Source organism: Siniperca chuatsi, linkage group LG5 (genome assembly GCF_020085105.1).
Source record: "Siniperca chuatsi isolate FFG_IHB_CAS linkage group LG5, ASM2008510v1, whole genome shotgun sequence".
Lineage (NCBI taxonomy): Eukaryota > Metazoa > Chordata > Actinopteri > Centrarchiformes > Sinipercidae > Siniperca > Siniperca chuatsi.
The window spans coordinates 884,722-910,079 of NC_058046.1; the positions used below are offsets into that span (position 1 = coordinate 884,722).

Sequence of the window (25,358 nt, forward strand, 5' to 3'; positions counted from 1 at the left end):
TTTTACACACACACATTTTACACACACACACACATTACACACACACACATTACACACACACACACACACACATTACACACACACACACATTTTACACACACACACACACACACACACACACACAGATGGACACACTGAGCGTCCTCTGAGACAGGAAGGAGAAGACTGTGCCAACACACACACATGCACACGCATATTATACAAACACACACATGCACACACACACACACACACACACACACCATCTGTCAACCTGAACCCCAAACACACACACACACACACACACACACACACACACACACACACACTCACACACACACACACACACACACACACACACACACACACTCGCCTTGCTCCGCTTGTAGCCGTCAGCCTCCTCCACCCAGAGGGTCTTTTATTTTGAAAGAGCTGTTTCTTATTGGTTTTATTTTGATGGATGTCGTTGATGTTGTACGGTTGATTCTGTTTCCTGTCCGTCACACTGATCGATCCTTCCGATCACTTTTTGATCACGTTGGTTCATCTCGCCGGCGAACCCGGGCTCCTGAAATCCGCCAGACGTTTCCTCCGAGCGGAAACACGCACACAGAACCCGTCGACCGATCGGGAATCTGTCGATCGATCGGGGACCTGTCAATGGGGGACCTGTCGATCGGGGACCCGTCAATCGATCGGGAACCTGATCCCTGATCAGAGTGTTGCAGGTGGGCCGAGCCTCTGGGACAGGAAGTTTCTTTTTCACAGAACCGCAGACGTCTCCTGGATCAGTGAACCAGACCGGAGGGATCCCTCTTGGCTTCTCACCGCTGAGGCTCATGGGTACTGTAGTCTCCAGAGCCACTCCACTAGCCTGAGGGGGGAAATGTCAGGGAGGAACCCGACGGTTTGGTCCAGCGATTCAGGAAACTCGTGTTCAGGGTTCTGTTTATAGAAAGAATGAGTCGATGGTGGCAGCAGATATAATTATATTTCTTCTTCACTCTCACGACAACTGAGCAAACTCCTCCACTGATGAAGGCCATGCGATGCAGCTGAAAGCTCTTTGAGTTACAGATGCTCTGGAGGAGAAATTATAATTGTTGTCAAATACATTCGCTGGCTGTCATGAAGCCCTGAATCTGTTGTGTTGTAAACCGTTTGTTAAGTGTTATAGATGCTAAATGGAGTTAAAGAAAAGTGGAACAAATTACATCTCAAACATTACAGGAAATAATCCCTTTACTGCGTCACCTCCTGCTCACACATAAAGACTTTTTTATACTTAACTTTCTTAAATATTTAAAGAAAAGTTTTGGAGCCCTCGACGTCCTGAAAGATGTTTTTACATCTTGTGCAACAATTTATGTCTGTGAGATAAAAACTGATTGAAAATAATTTAAAATTTATCTTTTGGGACTTTGTAGAATTGATCTGTTGTCACAGTTGTTAGGAAAGTGTTAAAACTGTGATATTGATATTAAATTACACTGAAAATATCAGAACCAGACTTTGTAGTAAATCCCAGACAGTTTTAATGTCGTCACAGATGCAGAAAAGGTGTTGACTTTCAATAGAATTATGAAATGTGAATTCATTCACACTTTTAAGTTAAAACTAATTCTTAAAAACAAACTATATATATATATATATATATATATATATATATATATCCATAACCATTTTAAATGAATCGTTTTAAAATGAACTTTCAGTTTTGGTGGTGAAGGAGAGGAGATGCAGAATCTTTTTTTGACAATAACTTTGTTTTGTTTTGTTTTGACAGAACAGGAAACATTATTTTGTGATAGCAGATTTTATTAATTAGGAAATAAAACACATAAAATGCATTTGGTGTCCAAAAACGTTACATTGTCCAGACGGCCGAAGGAAAGATTTAGAAACACTGAAGTCCAGATTTTCTAACACAAACCGAACTACCAAACATTAGTGTACATTTTATGTTTTTTCACATTATATTTATTAATTTAACTCTTCAGTTGTGCTTTCTATACATTCTGTTTCCCTAATGACGGTTTAAATGCTGTTTCTGATACTTCTTCATACTGATCGGAATATTTCAGTTCATTTGAATTTAACTGACTTGTTTTGTATAATTGACATATAATCTTATTGATTTATAATCTTATAAATTAACAGAATTTGCAGCGTTAGAAAATACTTCCTGAACCAGAGGCTCCGCCCACCGTCTCCGCTGACAGTCCCAGGGCATTATGGGAAATGCAGTCACTGCTCCGCCTCCACTGTGTCTCTGCTGATGATGTCAGTCTCTGTCTACCTCCACAATGCTGTAACTCCAATCTGCCAATAACAGAAACTGATGTCCTGTGAAAACCTCCTAACTCCTCACAGGCCTGCTCACACAGGCCCGCTGGAGTTAGGAGGTTTTCACGCTGCAGAAGCTACGTAGCTGCCGTCTCTAAAATTTAACAAGTCGATACGAATAAGGATGTTCTGTAGAAAACACATATGTGCATGAAAAATACAGCGAACCTGAGCTGAGAGCCTCACTGAGAACAAGGATCAATCCTTTATAAGTATTAACGTCAACGCTTCACATTTCTGTACAAATTTAAAACACTTTGGTTTCAGTTCATTTCTGTGATAATCAGCCTGCAGAGACTTGAAACTTCACACAGTTTGTGTTTATTAATACTAGTTTTTATTCAAATGTATCATCATGGGACGATGATCCGAGAGGACGTTTTTAACTCTGAGAGTTTAGTTACAGACAAACATTTAAATGTGAGAGAAAAACACTAAATGACTTAAAGAAATATCCCAAATAACTTTTTTATTGGAAAAAAGACCAACTGAAGATCAATATGGCTAATGCTCAGATAGCAGCTAAAGCTAACAAGCTAGTTATATTATATTATCAGAGATGGTAAACAAACGTTTACCATCTCTGATAATATAATTTCTGAATGTGACTAAGATCAACTGGCTAACACTAATGCTCACATAGCAGCTAAAGCTAACAAGCTAGTTGCATCTCTAAATGACAATTGCGTAATATGAGTAAGACCAACACTGCTAATGCTAGTACTGTTGTACCAGCTAAGGCTAACAGTAATCGTCCCTTTTCTGTCTTTAAACTACAGTGATAACAGGATTTCTAAACATTAATAAGAGCATCACAACTAATGCTAATGCCTATGTACCTCATATGGCTAACTGTAGTTTTCCTTTTTCGGTACCAAAAATACAGTGATAACAGGTTTCCTGAACAATTTGATTAAACTAATGCTAATACTAATGCTATGCTAATGCTAATGTACCAGATACAGCTTGCCATAGTTGTCTGTTCCATTGCAACTAATGCTAAGACTAATGTACCAGCTAAGTCCTTTTCCCATAAGCTACCTAAAGTGTTGTAGTAATTAAATGCTAATATAGACTATATTAGCATTTGATTACCGTAAACGATGGACTTTAGCTTTATTCTTATCTTATTAAGTGCCAACTTGGATATATAGTATGTTTTCAGAAATTTTATCTTGAAATCTGGATCTTGACGTGAACAGAAAGCCAGAAACTAGTAATTACAGTAACTCCAACATGACATGAACACAGCGTTGGCCCGTTGGTTTCCAAACGCCAGGTGGCAGGACGGCAACAAAACATTTGTTACCAGGCCAAGGAAACTGTCTGACTCTGCAAAACAAAAAAACAATTATTTTGACTTTGTCAGCTATTTGTACCTTGAACCAACACAGCTAATGCTAATATACCAGATAAGACTAACCATAGTTCTCTATTTCCCATCCCTGAACTACAGTAATAACAGGGTTTCTGAATATTTATATTTAAGACCTACACGGCTAATGCTAATTATAACGCTAATGTACCAGCTAAGGCTAATTTTAGTGGTCCTTATCGCTAAACCCAAAACCACAGTGATAACAGGGATTTTGAACATTGATAACCTGATGCTAATTTTCCAGATAAGGCTAATGCCATGTTCAGGTCAGCGTGGATTGGAAAATAGCGATGGTTTCCTGTCTCTAAAACTACACTGATTACAGGGTTTTGCAACATGACTAACATGGCTAATGCTAATCCTGTGTACCAGATAAGTCTAACATGCTGTATAAACTACAGTGACAACAGCATTTCTAAGAATAAGACCAACAGATCTAATGATGTTGCTAATGCTAAAGTACCAGATAAGGCTATCTAATCACATCAATGCTAATTCTAATGCCAATGTACCTCAAATGGCTAGCTGTAGCTACCTGTTTCCTGTCTTTACAGTGCAGTAATAAGAGGGTTTCTGAACATTCAAGACCAACCAGGCTAATGCTAATGAACCATGTAAGGCTTCCTTCTTCCTGTACCTAAACTACAGTGATAACAGGCTTCCTGATCAATTGGACCACACTCTTGCTAATGCTAATACTGCTGCTAATGCTAATGTACCAGACCTCAGAGATAATGGGGGTTTCCACGTGAGATGAAGACTGTAGTCTTTACTAATCAAGCAACACAATAATAATAACCCTGTAATTTAATATAATGATATTTACAGTGGCACAGTTTAGCCTCCATACGTTCTGGTTACTTACTGCGGACTTCACATTAGGAGCAGCGATAGAGTCTGGGGAGTCCTCTGTTCCATAAATAAATGATAAATAACAGTAATTACTGATATAACAGTGCTGCAGTAGGAAATGAACCACATGCCTGAGGACTTTTATTCTGAAGTGACAGTTGAACCCAAAGGTTTTTCTCAGTGTTTTGTTTCAGTTTAATGTGAAAGTTTCTGTGAGCAGAATGAGACTGCGAGATCAGCTGGATTTAGTGTCTCTGGGGATGAAGGTTTTTCTGCTCCTTCAGTTTATTGGAGCGTTTTCGTCATCGTGGTCATCGTCACTTCTCTGCAGGCTGATTCTCCAGAGACTCTCAGTTCTTCCCAGTTTAAAACTCGGTTTGTCTCTTCGCAGGAAACGGCTTCTGAAAGAGTTTAAACTGAAGTGACCCGACATCCACTGTGCAGGTTTTCTCGGGTGAAGGTCTGACAGTCGATCAATGTTTAGTGAAGAACAAATATTGATTTTAGCTTGAGAGCAGCTGGCGGCGTTCTGCGGTTCTAATTATCACAAGAGTTTAAATGTCTGCAGTCAGAATAATTTCACTTTCAAACAGAACTCAGCTTCATGTTGCTGAAGCCAAACTTCTCATTGTTCTCAGTGACGTTCGGCTCGTTTCACTTCACACGAGTTAATGCTGATGGTGAGCTGCACCAGCCAGGGTGAACTTCCTTTGTTTAGTCTTCTTGGACAGTTTCCATCTGCTGATATGAGTTTCAAAGAGTTTAACAATATATAAAAATATATTTTAGGTCTAATTAAAGAGAAACATCTGAGTGGAGTCACTTTACTTTCTGAAAATGAACATGAATATGAAGCTGCACACTGTTTACGACACATGAAGCTTAATGTCTTTTACAACATTTAGTCTTGTGATTTCTGTGTTTTAATATTCACACAGCTGACAGGCGTACAGGCGTGTTAGTGTATATTATTCATCGTCAGCGTGAGCGCCGCTTTGGGAAACGTGACACGTTTAAGAGAAACACTACAGCCGTGTTGTAATCCGAGTTTTAAGCTTTGTTGTCCTTATACATTAATATTATTATTATTATTATTGCACAAGGAAATGCAGGTGTAGCTCCCTCCACACTGCGCAAACACAGAACATGGATAAACAAATATTCAGATTAGAATAAAACATTAAAATAGGCAATAAAATAGAACAGAGTATATAAAAGTAGGAAGATATACAGTTACATATATTCTGTATAAAATATGTGCGATATCAGCGTAATATTAGTAATATATAAGTTACAGTGCTGTGAAGGACGGAAAGTCAGTCCTCTGTGAAGCCGCTGCGTGTCGGCCATGTTGTTCACACCACGGACTCCACGACGCCACCGTCTGCTAACAATCCCACAATGCAGTGCGTCGCAGGTTATGGATGTCATGTGACCGCAGCTGTCAGTGATGACACGGCACGAGGGTGATGAGAGTTTATTTTAGAGAAGCAGGAAGAGCTTCAGGTCACAGTTCAGTCGGGTTTTATGATACTTTAAAGTTTTAAAGCCGCTACCAGACGACAAACAGACGCTAATGCTAACAAGCTAACGTTGTGGAGAGCAAACGGCAACACCTGCGTGTAAACTGTTACTAAAAGCTGGATTTCTAACTGTGCAAAGGGGCCCCGGACCCTGAGAGGGGCCTGAAGGCAACACCTGCGTTATTACATCATCCTGAGGCCCCTTGTTGTAGAGGGGCCCCGAGTTAAAGTCTAGTTTAAAGCCGTTGATAAAGTCGTTTCAGTTGCTCACATGGTGCGCATTAATAAATGGAGCTGCGGTTAATCAAGTTACCACAAACTAATTACTCACTAATAACCGATCCACACACAGCAGAAGAAGTGCGAGGGCCGCCCGGGGCCCACGTGCATGACTGACCCCGACTTTACTGTGCGTCGTCTCTGATACGTAGAATAAAAGACAGAACTAACAAATATATAAACGTGCACGTTAAGAACAGTTTGTAGTTCTAATCCCTGCGTTCGTTTTTTGTCTTTTCTTACTTTTAAAAGTTATTTAAAGATTTCAGTTATTACGTTTCGTTGTAAACTTGTTCAGCAAACTTTAACTTAGTGAGTCCGTTTTTTAAAGTTGATCCGTGTTCGTGCAGCTCACCCTGACGGTTATTTCTGATGTCATAGTGTGACATCATCTTGTGATGTCATGAAATTGAATTTGTTCTTGTTTTTTTTTTTAAATGATTTCTTTGGTTTGTTTTGATGTAAATCACTGATTGAACTTCCTGTTTGAGTTTCTCCTGCTGTTGTTCAGACGATGATGATGATGATGATGATGATGACATCGTCTCACTGCTGTTTGTATTAAATCTATAATCGTGTAAACATGAGGTCACTTACGGTTACATTAAAGTAGAGGAAGTCACGTTTGTGTGCAGATTTTGACCGTTCTGTCTCGTAAACACTGAAACTGTAGAAGAAGAAGTTCCCGTCCTTCCTCCCTCTGTGCAGCACTTTGTCCAGGAATGTGAACAGTCGACCTTTGACCTCTTCAGGAGTCGACATCAGCTGTTTTAGTGCAATATTTTCCTTCAGTTTGGTTTCCGTTTGGTCGTCCGAAGGTTTAGTTTTCGACTCGTAAAGAGTTTCTGATGATTTCACCATCAAGACCAGAAAAACCAGTAACACCCGGTCTTACTGGTCCCATCGAGTCCTGACAGGAAGTGAGACGCAGCTGTGGGATCTGGTTCTGATTATTCGGGAAATGGAAACTAAATAAATGTTAAGTGAGAGCTGATGAAATGTAACTTCTGTGTACAGCACTTATTGAACGTCTACATATATTGAGATTGAAGTTTCAATAAATGAACATTTACTTGAGTTTAAATGGATTTCTGTCAGTTTTTTCAAGGAAATTGTCCAGAACATTTAACACCGTCGCTGTCCAGTGAAGACCATGTATCTCCATATTTGGTGATTTTGAATTTTTCAAATAAACTGAAGATTAAAGTGTTTGTTCCTTCGTGGGTTCAGAAAATTACTAAAAACTAAAAAGTTAAATAAACCATAAAAAAAGTGAATTATCTCAAAACGCACTGTCACAAAGCTGTTTTTAATTTTGGAGATTCATGTTTTTTCATGTTTTACTTTAGAAGATAATATTTTACGTAAAACACACGATCAGTTTATAAAATCAGAAACCAAACAGAATATAAAGAGTACAACACGAGTACTTTTACTTTTTACTACTTTTACCTGCTAAACGTTTAAATGCAGGACTTTTACTTGTAATGGAGTATTTTACGTTGTTGTATTACTGCTGTTACTGAAGTAAAATATCTGAATACTTCTTATACTACTTGTTTTAATAAAAATTGACTTTTAGGACTCAAAAATACACCAAAGTTCACAGTTTTGCAGATCTTGCAGTGTGCGCTGCACTGTAGAAAGCCTCATTCGGGAAATGAGAATAGGTAAGTACACCTGTCCTCTGTACTGTGTACTGTACTACTGCAGTACTGTATAGTACATTTACATTTACTGCAGTTCACAGTAACTAACTGTGCAGCATGTGTTAAACAAATACATAAAAAAAATCCTGTTGTATTTGTGTTTTATTGTGTACGTATATTTGCACACATTATATTTGTGAAAGTACATGTACGTGTGAGTACACACGGGAAATACACAAGACACAAGCTAGTAGTGTTTTCCACTCGTCACGTCAGTGTGTAGCTGGTGTGCAGAAACAGCCGTTCATCTGATGTTTGAGTAGAGTTCAAATTATAATCATTTTGGATGAAGCGTGTGATGTTTTCCACACACAGGCTCCTCAGGCCGAGTGCCATATAATCCCATTATATTCAGAAAATGTGTGTGTGTGTGTGTGTGTGTGTGTTTGGTATTTTTTCCAAACGTGGGGAAGATTAAATTCTACAGTTGAAAGCACGTTTGGAAACTAAGCGGTGAAATGAAGGATCACGTTGCTCTGTGACTGCTGGAGGTGGAAATCAGCAAATATTTGCTAACCAGTTCAACACGTCAGCTTCGCAGGTGAAGAGACGTCGACGCTGTGTTCGCAACTCGTTTCTGCTGAAAACAGTGAAAGTTATTTTAAATCTGACGTGTAGAATGTATAAAGGAAGTGAAGATTAAAACATTTTACAGACTTTATTTGGGAGTTTCTCAGTGTTTCTGCCTTCAGCAGGTGGAGTTCAGTGTCTGTTGTTGACTCTCAGTCTGAAGGTCGCAGCTCCGCCCCCCATCCCTGACACCTGACTGCTGAGGACCTGATCAGGGACAGGACATCTCCGTCCATTCATCCACCTCCACCGCTGCTCAACACATCACCAGCTAACCTTCAGCAGTAAGTGACCGTCTGCATCTGATTATCGTGATTAATAATAATTACACCATAATCTGGGCGAATACTAGATTCTGATTGGCTGCAGGGTGTCCATTAATTCCTGATAATGGACACCTATTAAGTAGCTCCAGTGAAACGGTCTGTTCGCCGTTCTAAAAATCTGAATATCTTATTTACGACACTGAGTGTCGTCGTTCGGTGGCTCTGAACGCCGCAGGATGACCACTGTAACTCACGAGCTGCAGGAAGTACACTGTAACGCACGAGCTGCAGGAAGTACACTGCCCCTCTGAACTTACTGATAGTTCAAAGCATAGCGTTAGCTTCCTGGCTCAGCGCTGAGCCAAAGGGATGTGTGTACTGGTGCGCATGCGCCAGCCCGCATGCTGCCCGTTGCCGTAGCTCCGTCTCATTAAAGAGTTTCCCTTCGGGGATCAATAAAGTATTTCTGATTCTGATTCTCAGCTGAGCGGACTAGAAATATCTCCCAAGGTTCGTCCTAGTTACTGGAGTAGTGAACAACGTTTCCATTGCATAAGAACCTGTTTGATTGTTCCAGGTATTAGTCAAACCCTCAGGTGTCACCAGGGAAACTGAGTTATAGCTTGTGAACACTGAGGAGCTTCTGTTTATTGATTGATTATTTATCTTTTTATTCATTTAGTTTCCTTTAATTGGATTTGACTCATTCTGATCAGCTGATCTGATTGGCCGAGACTGCTGCAGAGACAAGAAGAGGTGGAGCCACAGAAGAGGAAGAAGGAAGGAACCAATAAAGAAGAGCACTGACAGGTGAGTCAAACTCCAGACGTCACAACAGGTTTTTCATGTGTAGAAAAGTGACAAAGTTTATTTAAAGCAAACAGAATTCAGACTAAATACGGTGGATTTTTGAGTGAGCTGTTGATATAAACTATTCTCCCACAATGCAATGCACAAAGGAAATGGACGAGCTGCTCACAGCCGGAAAACTTTAAAATAAATTGTGGGTAAAAACAGCTCCAAATAAATCTCGGAAACAAAAGAATCCTGTTAAATCTTTTAAGACATTTTGCTTTCTGTCCGTGACGTTTAACTGGCAGCAGCTGTCCACAGTTGCAGTTTATTGGACCTCCAACGTCACATGTATCATTTCCTGTTAGTATAAAATGGTGAAGTATGTTGATTTGAAGTTAAAGCTAAACACTAAGACGATCAGTAAGGAGTCTGCAGCCATGCTAGCAGCTCTGTGAGGCTGTACTAATGCTAAATGCTAACATGCTGATGTTTAGCAGCTGTAATGTTTACCATGTTCACCTTAGTTTAGCCTGTTAGCATGCTAACATTAGCTAGTTAGCAGTAAACACAGAGTGCAGCCGCGGCTGATGGGAACGCCATCAGCTCTGCAGGTGTTTGGTCAGAAACCAAAGTGTCGGACACGTTAACACGTCGACCTGATGGTGGCGCTAGATGGAAAGTCAGAGGATCAGCAGAGTTATTACAGTTCATCCTGAGGGGAGCATGAACGATGAAGCACGTCTCATCACAGTCCAGCTGCTGCTGATGCTTCAGTCTGAAGTGGAGGACAGACAGGCAGAGAGACAGACAGGCAGGCAGGCAGGCAGGCAGGCAGGCAGACAGACAGAGAGGCAGACAGACAGACAGACAGGCAGGCAGACAGGCAGGCAGGCAGACAGGCAGGCAGACAGGCAGACAGACAGACAGACAGAGAGGCAGACAGACAGACAGACAGGCAGGCAGGCAGACAGACAGACAGACAGACAGACAGGCAGGCAGGCAGACAGGCAGGCAGACAGGCAGGCAGGCAGACAGACAGACAGAGAGGCAGACAGACAGACAGACAGACAGACAGGCAGGCAGGCAGGCAGGCAGGCAGACAGAGAGGCAGGCAGACAGGCAGACAGACAGGCAGGCAGGCAGACAGGCAGGCAGACAGGCAGACAGACAGGCAGGCAGGCAGGCAGACAGGCAGGCAGGCAGGCAGGCAGGCAGGCAGGCAGGCAGGCAGGCAGGCAGGCAGACAGACAGGCAGGCAGGCAGGCAGGCAGACAGACAGAGTTACGTCCTGCTTCCTCCTCTCCTCTCGGTGGTCGTCACGGTAACACAGAAGCCCTTCAGTCCGTTGCCGTGGTAACCACATGGTATTTTTAGAGCTGCTACTGAAGCGGAGCAGTGAGGAGTCTGTGGTTCGGTTTCTGACACAGCCTCCTCCTCCTCAGTTACCGTAATATACGATCATTCATTTAAGCCACATTTGGGCTGAAATCTTAACGCGTCTATGATGTTTATTTCTATAACGCCAACGTCTGAAGTGGCGCTCGCCGTCTCTGAAAAAAAGAAAGACCAGAGATTTCTTTTGACACCAGGTGAGCAGCGCCTGGGATTCGTTATCCAGGCTGAGCAACTGGTGGTCGAGGCCGCTGTCTTCCGGAAAAGGGACACGTGATGCGGCGTGACGAATCAGGGACGGGCGCGTGGCGACTGACAAGACCCGGTCAAGAACGCGAACGTCCGCAGCAGTGTGGACGCGAGGCGTTAGCGTAGCAAGACGTAGCAGGGTGGACGTGAGGCGTTAGCGTAGCAAGACGTAGCAGGGTGGATGCAAAGCGTTAGGGTAGCAAGACGTAGCGGTGTGGACGCGAGGTGTTAGCGTAGCAAGACGTAGCAGGGTGGACGTGAGGCGTTAGCGTAGCAAGACGTAGCGGTGTGGACGCGAGGTGTTAGCGTAGCAAGACGTAGCAGTGTGGACGCGAGGTGTTAGCGTAGCAAGACGTAGCAGGGTGGACGTGAGGCGTTAGCGTAGCAAGACGTAGCAGGGTGGATGCAAGGCGTTAGGGTAGCAAGACGTAGCAGTGTGGACGCGAGGTGTTAGCGTAGCAAGACGTAGCAGGGTGGACGTGAGGCGTTAGCGTAGCAAGACGTAGCGGTGTGGACGCGAGGTGTTAGCGTAGCCAGACACAGCAGGGTGGACGCGAGGTGTTAGCGTAGCAAGACGTAGCAGTGTGGACGCGAGGTGTTAGCGTAGCAAGACGTAGCAGTGTGGACGCGAGGTGTTAGCGTAGCAAGACGTAGCAGTGTGGACGCGAGGAGTTAGCGTAGCAAGACGTAGCAGTGTGGACGCGAGGTGTTAGCGTAGCAAGACGCAGCAGTGTGGACGCGAGGCGTTAGCGTAGCAAGACGCAGCAGTGTGGACGCGAGCCGTTAGCGTAGCAAGACGCAGCAGGGTGGACGCGAGGCGTTAGCGTAGCAAGACGCAGCAGTGTGGACGCGCAGGCGCGCAGCGTAGCAAGACGCAGCAGTGTGGACGCGAGGCGTTAGCGTAGCAAGACGTAGCAGGATGGACGCGAGGTGTTAGCGTAGCAGGGTGGACGCGAGGCGTTAGCGTAGCAAGACGTAGCAGGGTGGACGTGAGGCGTTAGCGTAGCAAGACGTAGCAGGGTGGACGCGAGGTGTTAGCGTAGCAGGGTGGACGCGAGGCGTTAGTGTAGCAAGACGTAGCAGTGTGGACGTGAGGCGTTAGCGTAGCAAGACGTAGCAGTGTGGACGCGAGGCGTTAGCGTAGCAAGACGCAGCAGTGTGGACGCGAGGTGTTAGCGTAGCAGGGTGGACGCGAGGCGTTAGCGTAGCAAGACGCAGCAGGGTGGACGCGAGGTGTTAGCGTAGCACAGGAAAAGGAGGCGAGTTCACAGAGTGAAGAGACGTCAGAGGAACTGATCGCTTTTAGTTTCTGTTCCTTCTCTTCACAGCTGCCAGTCGTCAGAACATCAGCCTGTTTCTGTTTTTAATCCTCAGAGACCAGCTGAGGTTCACCTGAGCAGCAAACACCTCCAGGACCTCCAGGACTTCCAGGACTTATCTGCATACTCACAGTTTCTCCAGGACCATGTCTTCATGTCAGACCAGATCAGATCTCAACCCATCTGGACTCAAACACTTCTGTTTGTGGCTCCACCGCTGCTCCTCCTCTCCTCCTCCTCCTCCCCCTCCTCTTCCTCTCCCTGTCAGCTGTAGCGCCCCCCCCTCTCCCCCTGCGTCTCGCCGTCTCCCCCTGCTGGTCGTCCTGCTGCTCTGCAGTCTGCTGCTGATGCTGCTGCTGCTGCTGTGGAACTACCACTGCCTGTTCATCTCCCACATCTGCTCCCCACCGGAGGAGGAGCAGGGGGGGGGGAGGGTCATGAGCCTGTGGCGCCAGCGGTGACGGTGGCACCACACACACCTCCTGGAACCAGTCTGAACTGGTTCGGTCCTGCGGAAACCACAGATGAAGATGTTAGTTCAGATTTTAGACGTTCAGCTGCACTGAAAATATCAAGAAGGGAAACTTGATATTTGTCAGTATTTCCATTTTGTGAGATATTTTTACGTGAAAAGAGATTCTGAAACGTGGCTAAATTATTCTCCAGTGGTTTTAGTATTTCACTTCCATAGTTGTTATGAGAGATTAAAAACAGCAGCAGAGGTGGAAATATCCTTATATTCTTCACAGAACGCCTTCGCAAACCCCTGGAATATCTTTGAGGACTCCTTGAACCCATTAAAAAATCCCTCAACACTTTCAAGGATCTCTGGGACCTTTTCAATAAGTCCTCATAATGCACATCCTGTCCTTTCAGTCCAAAAACACTGGATCCTACATTTCCCATAATGCAGCTGGGTAGTGTCTTTGCCTGCCTGGTAAACAGCTGTGCGTGTTAGACATCTGTAGCCTCGTCATCACTATGACATCAGTGTAAAAGTCGGTGGAAAGCGCTTTTCACAATAAAAGCTCCCTGATTGCTTCACCTGTCTGCTGAACTTTTGCTTTATATTTTCAGAATAAAAGTTTAACTCAGGCTAAAATGGAGGTTTTATTAATCTGTCCCACTGACTGAAGTGAACTCGTAACTCTCAGGACTACTTTGGATGCTGAAGGACATTTTACTGCTTTTAAAGTTTTACTGAAGTGAAAGTTTAAAAGCAGGACTTTATTGATCTGAGTGTTTGCCTGCAGTCAGAGGCTGAGGGCTAACATAACCCGTCACACACACACACACACACACACACACAGGCCTACAGGTGCATCAGCAGTGATGATGTCACATCACCTTCTGCAAGTTTGACATGTGACTCTGGCTTTCAAAATAAAACACAAAGATTTTATTACATGTCATAACTGATGATGTACTCATTTGGGTAAAGCTTTATTCTGCCAAACTTTCATGTTAATTAATTTCTAGAAATGTCCTGGAAAGAACTGCTCCATTTTAATGTTCATATTTGCTGAACTGTATTTTTACCACTGTTACATGTTCAGAGCTGTTCTGCTCTGCCTTAAAGACTCTTTGGTTACAAAGCAATTAACTGGAATGAATGAAACGAAGTGTCTCAGTTCTTTCCAGGAAGGTTTTAGGGAATTACAGACACGAAAAATGATTTGTTACCAAAGTGTACTAAATATGTTAAAGTACACTAATAACTAAAAGGATATTCATAGCTTTCAGTTAAAAAACAAGCCCACGATGAAGCAATAACAAACACGTGAAAATAAAAGGTGCATTATCGCCAGTGATTTATCAACTTTATCCTAATTACTGAACCTAAACTTTAAATAAATACACCGACTCAGTTCAGCATAAACACACGGGCGCCTGTGTAGAAATAAAGTGAAATTAGTAAATGTCCTGCATGTACAGTGCAGTTAAAGGTAAGTACATGTTTAGTGACTCTTCCGACTGGAATACATGTTGGAGGTAAATACCAGGTTCACCTGAGAGCCGGTTCAGACCCGTTTCAACACACACGCAAAGTACAGAAAAACTCAACAACTGTGTTAAAGTGTGTGTCTGCGTGTCTGACAGCAGACATGTTGTTACATCCATCAGGCAAAAGTACAGCGCTAAGCACTAAATAACTCAGACTGAAGTATAACACCAGCAGCCACAAACCCTCCATTACTGCTCTATTTCTGTGTGACAGACCGCCGTCACTCTGCCACCGCCGGCTTATTTTCAGTGTTTTACTTTGAAGTGGTGAAACTATAAAAGTGACAAACCAGCAGATTTACAAGAAACAAACTTAAATCAGAGAGTGTTTAAAGTCTGAGGAGAAAGTGAACGAGTCACTTTAAAGAGTTTATGTGGATCAAAGAAAAGGAGGACGAGGTTTTTACTGTTTTAATCATGAAAACTGTAAACATACAACACAAGGGGTTACCCGGGCAGAACAGCAGGGGCCGAGGACGGGGGTTACCCGGGCAGAACAGCAGGGGCCGAGGACGGGGCAGAACAGCAGGGGCCGAGGACGGGGGTTACCCGGGCAGAACAGCAGGGGTCGAGGACAGAGGTTACCTGGGCAGAACAGCAGGGGCCGAGGACGGGGTTACTCAGGCAGAACCGCAGGGGCCGAGGACGGGGGTTACCCGGGCACAACAGCAGGGGCCGAGGACGGGGGTTACTCAGGCAGAACAGCAGGGGCCCTGGATGGGGGTTACTCAGGCAGAACAGCAGGGGCCCTGGATGGGGGTTACCTGGGCAGAACAGCAGGGGCCGAGGATGGGGGTTACCTGGGCAGAACAGCAGGGGCCGAGGACGGGGGTTACCTGGGCAGAACAGCAGGGGCCGAGGACGGGGGTTACCTGGGCAGAACAGCAGGCGCCCTGGACATTAGGCTCGCCTCACATGGAAAGTGTTTGAGAGCAGGCAGCAGCAGCAGCGACAGTGACCTCCTGGAAATCCTGGTATATTCCAGAGGACTCCTTGAACCCCTTTCAAGGACCCCAGGAACAGACTCAAAAAATCTTTGAACTCTTTCAGAAACCTTGGAGTCCTTTTTAGGAACTCTGGGACCTCTTCAACAAACCCTAGAAAAGCCACTTCGAGAACCAAGAGGAGCCAAGAGCCACTGAAATGCCAAAGTCTGCCCTAGAACCTCCTCAAGGCACCCCCAAGGACTCGTGGAAACCCCCTCAAGATAAGATAAGATAGAACTTTATTTATCCACAGAATTGTTGTGCAGCAGTTGCAGTACAAAGTAGGAAAGAGTGCAAATATAAAATATAAAAACACCAATAAGGTGCAAATCCAAAATATACACAATGGCAAACATGTGGTTAACGGTAAGGATCCTTCTTCAATATCAAATCACAGGTAAGTACAGGTAAATGTATATGGTTAATTCAAATGTTCACGATTATGTCCATGATATTGCACATTATGTCCCATAAGATAGAGAATTATAATGATCAAGAACAAGTTGAACATCCTCACAGAATCCTTGAACCCTCTAAAAAACCTTGAAACCATTCAAGGAACTCTTGATCTTCCTCAACAAACCACAGAAAGGTCCTGAGAAACCCTGGAAGCTCTTCAAAGCACCATTAATAACTCACAGAACCCCTTCGCAAACCCCTGGAATATCTTTGAGGACTCCTTGAACCCATTAAAAAATCCCTCAACACTTTCAAGGATCTCTGGGACCTTTTCAAGTCCTCATAATGCACAGTTAAATCCCTCAAGGTTCTTAGAACCTGCTTAAAAATCTCTGATCCCACTAAGGACTATTTCTGAAGACTGAAACCTCTTCAAGGAACCTCCACAGAGACCTACTGTGGAAGCCTAGAATTTCAATAACATCTAAAAACTTCATGAAGGAGCTGTAGAGCTCATTCAAGCCCCACCAGAACTCCTGAAATTCCTCATGAACGTTGAGAAACTCTTACAGAACCAAGGGCACCTCCTAGAGGAGCCCTACAATTTCCTTAATGATCCCTGGAACCTTTTTAAGACGTGTGATGAATTCCCTTGAGGAAGCCTGGAGAGTTTTAAAAAGATTTATAGATTCTCAAGAGGAACCCCTCCTTAAACTCCCTGTAGGAACCCTGAAACCTACATAAGGCAATGTTAAACCTCTCAAGGAACCTCGGAACCACTAAGATCCCTTCTTGAAAGACCGCTGGAACCTCTTCATGGATGCTTTGGGAAACGTGAAACATCATGGACCATAAGAAACTCCTACAGACCCCAGGGAACCTCCTTTAAGATATTCTAGGAGTCCTCAATGATTCCTGGATTCCCCATTCAAGAACCCTGAAGAATTTCCTTGAGGAACCCTGGAACCTTTGGACAATAAGACATTCTCAGGACCCCCTCACAGACACCTGAAACTCATTCAAGGACCACTAAACCTTCCTGGAAAACTCAGAGGACTTCCAGTAAGAAGCCTGAAACCTCCTGGAGGAGCCTGGGAACCTTTCCAGTCTTTAAAAAACCCTCTCCAGGCCTGATGATGAGTTTAACAGCTGCCAGGTCTCTCGGGGGGGAAGGGAGGGGAGCAGCACAGCTGCCAGTGCTGAAAGGAGCACATCAAACATACAGCCAAATGCTACCATCTGAGATCCTGAAAAACTCTGTCAGGTACGACAGAACGAGACCGGAAGTCAGAATACTGCGCCTTCAAAATAAAACCGGCACAGCTGATGTTATTTCTCTGTCTGTTATAAACCTCCGAGCAGTCAGTGGAGCATTGTTTTCAGGATGTGGGAGTGGGAAAGAACAAAATGCGAGCGGGGAGTAAACAGAAGAGAGAAAATAGAGAGAATCTCTGGGAGCGATTGTGACTGACCAGCGCTAGCCCCAGACGCAGGGGTGAAAGTAGGCCGGTACGGTCCAGTACACCGTGCCACTAAAAGATTCAGTGCCGGTACGCAGCACCGGGAAGAGGGGAGTGCACCTGGCAGCCAAAGCCCACATACAGCAACCCGTCACGATCGCATTTCCAAGAAGATCACACATCTGCTAACGTTAGAAACATAAACAACAGTTCGTTTACTTATAAATCGCTTCTAAATCGTTGCAGGGTGTTTGAGCCCAGCACAGACCTGTGGGTTTTTAATCTGTGCGGGAGGGAACCACGCTGCCTTTCCAGAACTGTTAGTTACTGCTGGCTAACGTCAACGTCTGCTGCAGCTGACCGTCTGATATCGACTGCTCTGGGTTTTTGGCAGGCAGTCGTATTTTTGCAAACATTTTATTACATCTTTTTTTAAAGATGTTTCCTGTTTTATTCCAACAACACGGACAGCAGGTCAAACAAGCTACGCGACTTCTATGGGTTGTCCTGTAACTGTGGCTTAATAATGGTGCGCGTCTTTGTTTTCTAAACACACACAGTGCTTGGAAGGGTGCGTTTGATTTATTGTTCCTGTACTTCCGAATCTTTCTCGATCAAACCACGCCCTTTATTGATGCCACTTGCACCGGGCAAGAACTACTGATAAATGATTCCACCAGAATGGTTGGCTGACACATCACCAACATATACATATAATATTCTTATAAATTAAAACATAACAAATTGTTATGATTTTGATTTGAAAGTTTTGTCAACATTCACAAATTATTCTGTGACACCATTTAAATAAATTTTGCTGTACATGATGTCAAGTGTTTCTAATTTCTTTCTACACCAAACAGACCTTAAAGCTCCAGCGTGGAGCGTTCAGGAGCAGCTGTCGGCAGAAATATAATATTCATAAGTGTGTTTTCATCAGTTTAATCAGCCTTTATATCTGCAGAGGGAGCGGGTCCCCTTCCACAGAGGCCGCCATGTTGCACCGCCATGTTTCTACAGGAGCCCAGAATGGACAAACCAGACACCGGCTCTACAGAGGGCCGTTATCGAGTTTCGCTTCACCGCAGTTCCTCCTGCACGCCTGGAAGGGGAGGGCGAGGCGAGCGGCGCACGTGGCTGCAAACTGCAGTTTCACCACTAGAGGCCGCTAAACGCTCCACGCCGGACGCTTAAAAAGGGTCGTGCTTGCGTTCAGGGAAGCGTGAGACTGGGGATGAAGGTTTGGGTCGTAGTACTGGCAAGAACTTCTACTTTCACCACAGCCCAGGCACAAAAAACACAAAAAACTTTTATTTAAAAATACTTGAATTTTGTTTGTTTATGTCCAAATCATATGTGGCAGTAGCCTACATCGTCCCCTCAGTGCCTTTCTAAAGATTTCAGTGACGACAAAAACTAAAGTTATGAGGCTTCAGACAGTCTCAGCATCTTCCAAGGTTACAGACTTTTTAGTACCAAAGTCCCTGTTTGTGTTTTCTCCTCAGCTTTACAGTTTTGTCCAGTTGCTAACGAGCGTTGTTCAACACTGAAACCACATTTTCAAAACTCTTCACACAGCCAGCGAAACAGAAGTCCGTGCGGACCAAAGTGGGAACCATTTTGCATTCAGCGACCGCGCGTTTCAAAGTTCAGGAGCTCTTTTCCCGTTCGTCCTCCACAACACGCAGAACACTGTGTGTTTCCAGCACGTTGTTCTGACGCTAACACACTGCATTCAGAATGAATGATCACACACACGTTCAAAACAGGACGATGAGCATTCACGCGGTAATTCTTTTAAAATGCTGAAAGTAAACTGAAACCCTGGAGGCAGCGGAGACGTGTCTCCTGCAGGCCGCCGGACGGATCGGACGTCCAGCAGGAAGTTTCTCAGCTGTGATGCTGATGAGGACAGAGAGCAGACCGGAAGCTGCACATGTTGCTGCAGTAACGTGCAGGAAGCATGTTATTTATTCTGTTTTATCATCGCTGCAGCCCCGGAGCTCCCTCTTCTTCAGCTTTTGGTTCTAATTTACAAGTTCTATATTCATCTGATTCATTCTCCTCTCCTCCTCCTCTCCTCCTCTCCTCCTCCTCCTCCTCTCCTCCTCCTCCTCCTCGCCTCCTCCTCGCCTCCTCTCCTCCTCCTCTCCACCTCCTCGCCTCCTCTCCTCCTCTCCTCTCCTCCTCCTCCTCCTCGCCTCCTCTCCTCCTCCTCTCCCTCCTCCTCTTCCTCCTCTCCACCTCCTCTCCTCCTCCTCCTCCTCGCCTCCTCTCCTCCTCCTCCTCCTCTCCTCCTCCTCCCTCCTCTCCACCTCCTCGCCTCCTCCTCGCCTCCTCTCCTCCCTCCTCTCCACCTCCTCCTGCCTCCTCTCCCTCCTCCTCTCCTCCTCCCTCGCCTCCTCTCCTCCTCCTCTCCTCCTCCTCCTCCTCTCCTCCTCTCCCTCCTCCTCCTCCTCCTCCTCCTCCTCTCTCCTCCTCCCTCCTCCCTCCTCCTCCTCTCGCCTCCTCTCCTCCTCCTCTCCTCCTCTCCTCCTCCTCTCCCTCCTCCTCTCCTCCTCCTCCTCCTCCTCTCCTCCTCCTCCTCTCCTCCTCCTCCTCCTCCTCCTCTCTCTCTCCTCCTCCTCCTCTCCTCCTCCTCCTCCTCCTCCTCTCTCCCTCCTCCTCTCCTCTCCTCCTCCTCCTCCTCCTCCTCCTCTCCTCCTCCTCCTCCTCCCTCCTCCTCTCCTCCTCCTCCTCTCCTCCTCCTCTCCTCCTCACCTCCTCCTCCTCCTCCTCTCCTCTCCTCCTCTCCTCCTCCTCTCCTCCTCCTCCTCCTCCTCTCCTCCACCTCTCCTCCTCCTCCTCTCTCCTCTCCTCCTCCTCTCCTCTCTCTCCACCTCCTCTCTTCTCCTCCTCGCCTCCTCTCCTCCTCCTCTCCTCCTCCTCGCCTCCTCTCCACCTCCTCGCCTCCTCCTCGCCTCCTCTCCTCCTCCTCCCTCCTCCTCCTCCTCCTCCTCCTCCTCTCTCCTCCTCTCCTCCTCCTCCCTCCTCTCCTCCTCACCTCCTCCTCCTCCTCGCCTCCTCTCCTCCTCTCCTCCTCCTCTCCTCCTCCTCACCTCCTCTCCTCCTCCTCCTCTCCTCCTCTCCTCCTTGCCTCCTCTCCTCCTCTCCACCTCCTCGCCTCCTCTCCTCCTCTCCTCCTTGCCTCCTCTCCTCCTCCTCCTCGCCTCCTCTCCTCTTGTGTCTTCCTCTCCTCCTCTCCTCCTCACCTCCTCCTCCTCGCCTCCTCTCCTCCTCCTCCTCCTCTCCTCCTTGCCTCCTCGCCTCCTCTCCTCCTCTCCTCCTCACCTCCTCTCCTCCTCCTCGCCTCCTCCTCCTCCTCGCCTCCTCTCCTCCTCACCTCCTCCTCTCCTCCTCTCCTCCTCCTCTCCTCCTCTCCTCCTCACCTCCTCCTTGCCTCCTCCTCCTCCTCTCCTCCTCCTCCTCACCTCCTCCTCTCCTCCTCACCTCCTCCTCCTCCTCTCCTCCTCCTCACCTCTCCTCCTCCTCACCTCCTCCTCACCTCCTCCTCTCTCCTCCTCCTCTCCTCTCTCTCCTCTCTCCTCCTCTCCTCTCCTCCTCCCTCCTCCTCCTCTCCTCCTCTCTCTCCTCCTCCTCCTCTCTCTCCTCCTCTCCTCCTCTCCTCCTCACCTCCTCCTCTCCTCCTCTCCTCCTCCTCGCCTCCTCCTCCTCCTCCTCACCTCTCCTCCTCCTCCTCCTCCTCTCTCCTCCTCCTCTCCTCCTCCTCTCCTCCTCCTCCCTCACCTCCTCCTCTCCTCTCTCTCCTCCTCCTCCTCCTCCTCACCTCCTCCTCCTCCTCCTCCTCCTCCTCCCTCCTCCTCCTCTCCTCCTCCTCCTCCTCCTCCTCCTCCTCCTCCTCACCTCTCCTCCTCCTCCTCTCTCCTCCTCTCCTCCTCCTCTCTCCTCCTCCTCCTCTCCCTCCTCCTCCTCCTCCTCCTGGAGAAGGCTCACCTCCTCCTCCTCCTCCTCACCTCCTCCTCCTCCTCCTCCTCCTCCTCACCTCCTCCTCCTCCTCTCCTCCTCTCCTCCTCCCTCTCCTCCTCCTCCTCCTCCTCCTCCTCCTCCTCCTCCTCCTCCTCCTCCTCTCTCCTCTCTCTCCTCCTCCTCCCTCCTCCTCTCCTCCCCTCCTCCTCCTCCTCCTCCTCCTCTCCTCCTCCTCCTCCTCCTCCTCTCCTCCTCCTCCTCTCCTCTCCTCCTCTCCTCCTCCTCTCCTCCTCTCCTCCTCCTGGAGAGGCTGTCCCTCCTCCTCCTCCTCCTCTCCTCCTCCTCCTCCTCCTCTCCTCTCCTCCTCCTCCTCCTCCTCCTCTCCTCCTCTCTCCTCCTCCTCCTCCTCACCTCCTCCTCCCTCCTCCTCCTCCTCCTCCTCCTCTCCTCTCCTCCTCCTCCTCCTCCTCCTCTCCTCCTCCTCCTCCTCCTCCTCCTCCTCCTCCTCCTCCCTCCCTCCTCCTCCTCCTCACCTCCTCTCTCCTCCTCCTCCTCCTCCTCCTCCTCCTCTCTCCTCTCCTCCTCTCTCCTCCTCCTCCCTCCTCCTCCTCCCTCCTCCTCCTCCTCCCTCCTCCTCCTCCTCCTCTCCTCCTCCTCCTCTCCTCTCCTCCTCCTCCTCCTCCTCTCCTCCTCTCCTCCTCCTCTCCTCCTCCTCCTCCTCCTCCTCTCCTCCTCCTCCCTCCTCTCCTCCTCTCCTCCTCCTCCCTCCTCCTCTCCTCCTCCTCTCCTCCTCCTCCTCACCTCCTCTCCTCCTCCTCCTCTCGCCTCCTCTCCTCTCCTCCTCCTCCTCCTCCTCCTCCTCTCTCCTCCTCCTCCTCCTCTCCTCCTCTCCTCCTCCTCCTCCTCCTCTCCTCTCCTCCTCTCCTCCTCCTCCTCCTCCTCTCCTCCTCCTCCTCCTCCTCCTCTCCTCTCCTCCTCCTCTCCTCCTCTCCTCCTCTCTCCTCCTCTCCTCCTCCTCTCCTCCTCCTCCTCTCCTCCTCCTCCTCCTCCTCCCTCCTCTCTCCTCCTCCTCCTCTCCTCCTCTCCTCCTCCCCCTCTCCTCCTCTCCTCCTCTCCTCCTCCTCTCCTCCTCCTCCTCCTCCTCCTCCCTCCTCTCCTCTCCTCCTCCTCTCCTCCTCCTCCTCCTCTCCTCCTCCTCTCCTCCTCCTCTCTCCTCCTCCTCCTCCTCCTCCCTCCTCCTCCTCCTCCTCTCCTCCTCCTCCTCCTCCTCCTCCTCTTCCTCCTCCCTCCTCTCCTCCTCTCTCCTCCTCCTCCTCCTCCTCCTCCTCCTCCTCCCCTCCTCACCTCCTCCTCCTCCTCCTCTCCTCCTCTCCCTCCTCCTCCTCCTCCTCCTCTCCTCCTCCTCCCTCCTCTCCTCCTCCTCCTCTCCTCCTCTCTCCTCCTCTCCCCTCCTCCTCTCCTCCTCCTCTCCTCCTCCTCCTCCTCCTCCTCCTCCTCCTCCTCCTCCTCCTCTCCTCCTCCTCTCCTCCTCCTCTCCTCCTCCTCTCCTCCTCCTCCTCCTCCTCCTCCTCTCATCCTCCTCCTCCTCCTCACCTCCTCCTCACCTCCTCCTCCTCCTCTCCTCCTCTCTCCTCTCCTCCTCCTCCTCCTCACCTCTCCTCTCCTCTCTCTCCTCCTCCTCCTCCTCCTCTCCTCCTCCTCCTCCTCCTCCTCTCCTCCTCCTCTCTCCTCCTCTCCTCCTCTCTCCTCCTCCTCCTCCTCCTCCTCCTCCTCCTCCTCCTCCTCTCCTCTCCTCCTCCCTCCTCCTCCTCTCCTCCTCCTCCTCTCCTCCTCCTCCTCTCCTCCTCCTCCCTCCTCTCCTCCCTCCTCCTCCTCCTCCTCCTCCTCCTCTCCTCCTCCCTCCTCCTCCTCACCTCCTCCTCTCCTCCTCCCTCCTCCTCCTCCTCCTCCTCCTCCTCCTCCTCCTCCTCCTCCTCTCCTCCTCCTCCTCCTCCCACCTCCTCCTCCTCCTCCTCACCTCCTCCTCCTCCTCCTCCTCTCCTCCTCCTCCTCCTCCTCCCTCTCTCCTCCTCTCCTCCTCTCCTCCTCACCTCTCCTCCTCCTCCTCCTCCTCCTCCTCTCCTCCTCCTCTCTCTCTCCTCCTCTCTCCTCCTCCTCCTCCTCCTCCCCTCCTCTCCTCCTCCCTCCTCACCTCCTCCTCTCTCTCCTCCTCCTCTCCTCCTCCTCCTCCCTCTCCTCCTCTCCTCCTCCTCTCCTCCTCTCCTCCTCCTCCTCCTCTCCTCCTCCTCCTCCTCTCCTCCTCCTCCTCCTCCTCCTCACCTCCTCCTCCTCCTCCTCAGGCTCCTCCTCTCCTCCTCCTCTCCTCCTCCTCCTCTCCTCCTCCTCCTCCTCCTCCTCCTCTCCTCCTCCTCCTCCTCCTCCTCCTCCTCCTCCTCCTCCTCTCCTCCCTCTCTCTCCTCTCCTCCTCACCTCCTCCTCTCCTCCTCCTCCTCCCTCCTCCTCTCCTCCTCCTCCTCCTCCTCTCCTCCCTCCTCCTCCTCACCTCCTCCTCTCCTCCCTCCTCCTCTCCTCCTCCTCTCCTCCTCCTCTCCTCTCCTCCTCCTCTCCTCCTCCTCCTCTCCTGTCCTCCTCCCTCTCCTCCTCACCTCTCTCCTCCTCACCTCCTCCTCTCTCCTCCTCCTCCTCCCTCCTCCTCTCCTCCTCACTCCTCCTCCTCCTCCTCTCCTCTCCTCCCCTCCTCCTCCTCCTCCTCCTCTCCTCCTCCTCCTCTCCTCCTCCTCTCCTCTCCTCCTCCTCTCCTCTCTCCTCTCTCCTCCTCTCCTCCTCTCCTCCTCCTCCTCCTCCTCTCTCTCCTCCTCTCCTCCTCCTCCTCCTCCTCTCTCTCCTCCTCCTCCTCCTCTCCTCCTCTCCTCCTCCTCCCTCCTCTCCTCTCTCCTCCTCCTCCTCCTCCTCCTCTCCTCTCCTCCTCCTCCTCCTCCTCCTCCTCCTCCTCCCTCCTCCTCCTCCTCCTCCTCTCTCCTCTCCTCCTCTCCTCCTCCTCCTCCTCCTCCTCCTCTCCTCCTCCCTCCCTCCTCCTCTCCTCCTCCTCTCTCCTCCTCCTCCTCCTCCTCCTCCTCCTCTCCTCCTCCTCCTCTCCTCCTCCTCCTCTCTCCTCTCTCCTCCTCCTCCTCTCCTCCTCCCTCCCTCCTCCTCTCCTCCTCCTCTCCTCCTCCTCCTCCTCCCTCCTCCTCTCCTCCTCCTCCTCTCCTCCTCCTCCTCCTCCTCCTCACCTCCTCTCCTCCTCTCTCCTCCTCCTCCTCCTCCTCCTCCTCTCCTCCTCCTCCCTCCTCCTCCTCCTCCCTCCTCCTCTCCTCCTCCTCCCTCCTCCTCCTCCTCCTCCTCCTCCTCCTCCTCCTCTCTCCTCCTCCTCCCTCCTCCTCCTCCTCCTCTCCTCCTCCTCACCTCTCCTCCTCCTCCTCCTCCTCCTCCTCCTCTCCTCCTCCTCCTCCTCTCCTCCTCCTCCTCCCTCCTCCTCTCCTCCTCCTCCTCTCCTCCTCCTCCCTCCTCTCCTCCTCCTCCTCCTCCTCCTCTCCTCCTCCTCCTCTCTCCTCTCCTCCTCTCCTCTCCTCCTCTCCTCCTCTCTCCTCCTCTCCTCTCCTCCTCGCCTCCTCCTCCTCCTCTCCTCCTCATCTCCTCCTCCTCCTCCTCCTCTCTCCTCCTCTCCTCCTCTCTCCTCCTCCTCCTCCTCTCCTCCTCCTCCTCCTCTCCTCTCCTCCTCTCCTCCTCCTCCTCCTCTCCTCCTCCCTCCCTCCTCCTCCTCCTCCTCTCCTCCTCCTCCTCCTCCTCTCCTCTCCTCCTCCTCCCTCCTCCTCCCTCTCTCTCCTCCTCCTCTCCTCCTCTCCTCTCT

General features: G+C 48.9%; 1 long non-coding RNA gene and 1 pseudogene across 3 annotated transcripts; both read left to right on the forward strand.

Annotated features, from left to right (window-relative positions):
- The first annotated feature begins 8,554 nt into the window (after positions 1-8,554).
- Positions 8,555-13,701, forward strand: LOC122876748. Of its 3 annotated transcripts, none has more exons than XR_006378129.1 (4): positions 8,593-8,607; positions 8,762-8,920; positions 9,585-9,712; positions 12,713-13,701. It is a non-coding gene; the product is annotated as an uncharacterized LOC122876748 (long non-coding RNA). The 3 variants fall into 3 exon arrangements; XR_006378130.1 differs by having other exon boundaries at positions 8,793-8,920; XR_006378128.1 differs by having other exon boundaries at positions 8,555-8,920.
- An 883-nt stretch (positions 13,702-14,584) lies between these two features.
- LOC122876154 lies at positions 14,585-24,827 on the forward strand (annotated as a pseudogene).
- The last annotated feature ends 531 nt before the right edge of the window (positions 24,828-25,358 follow it).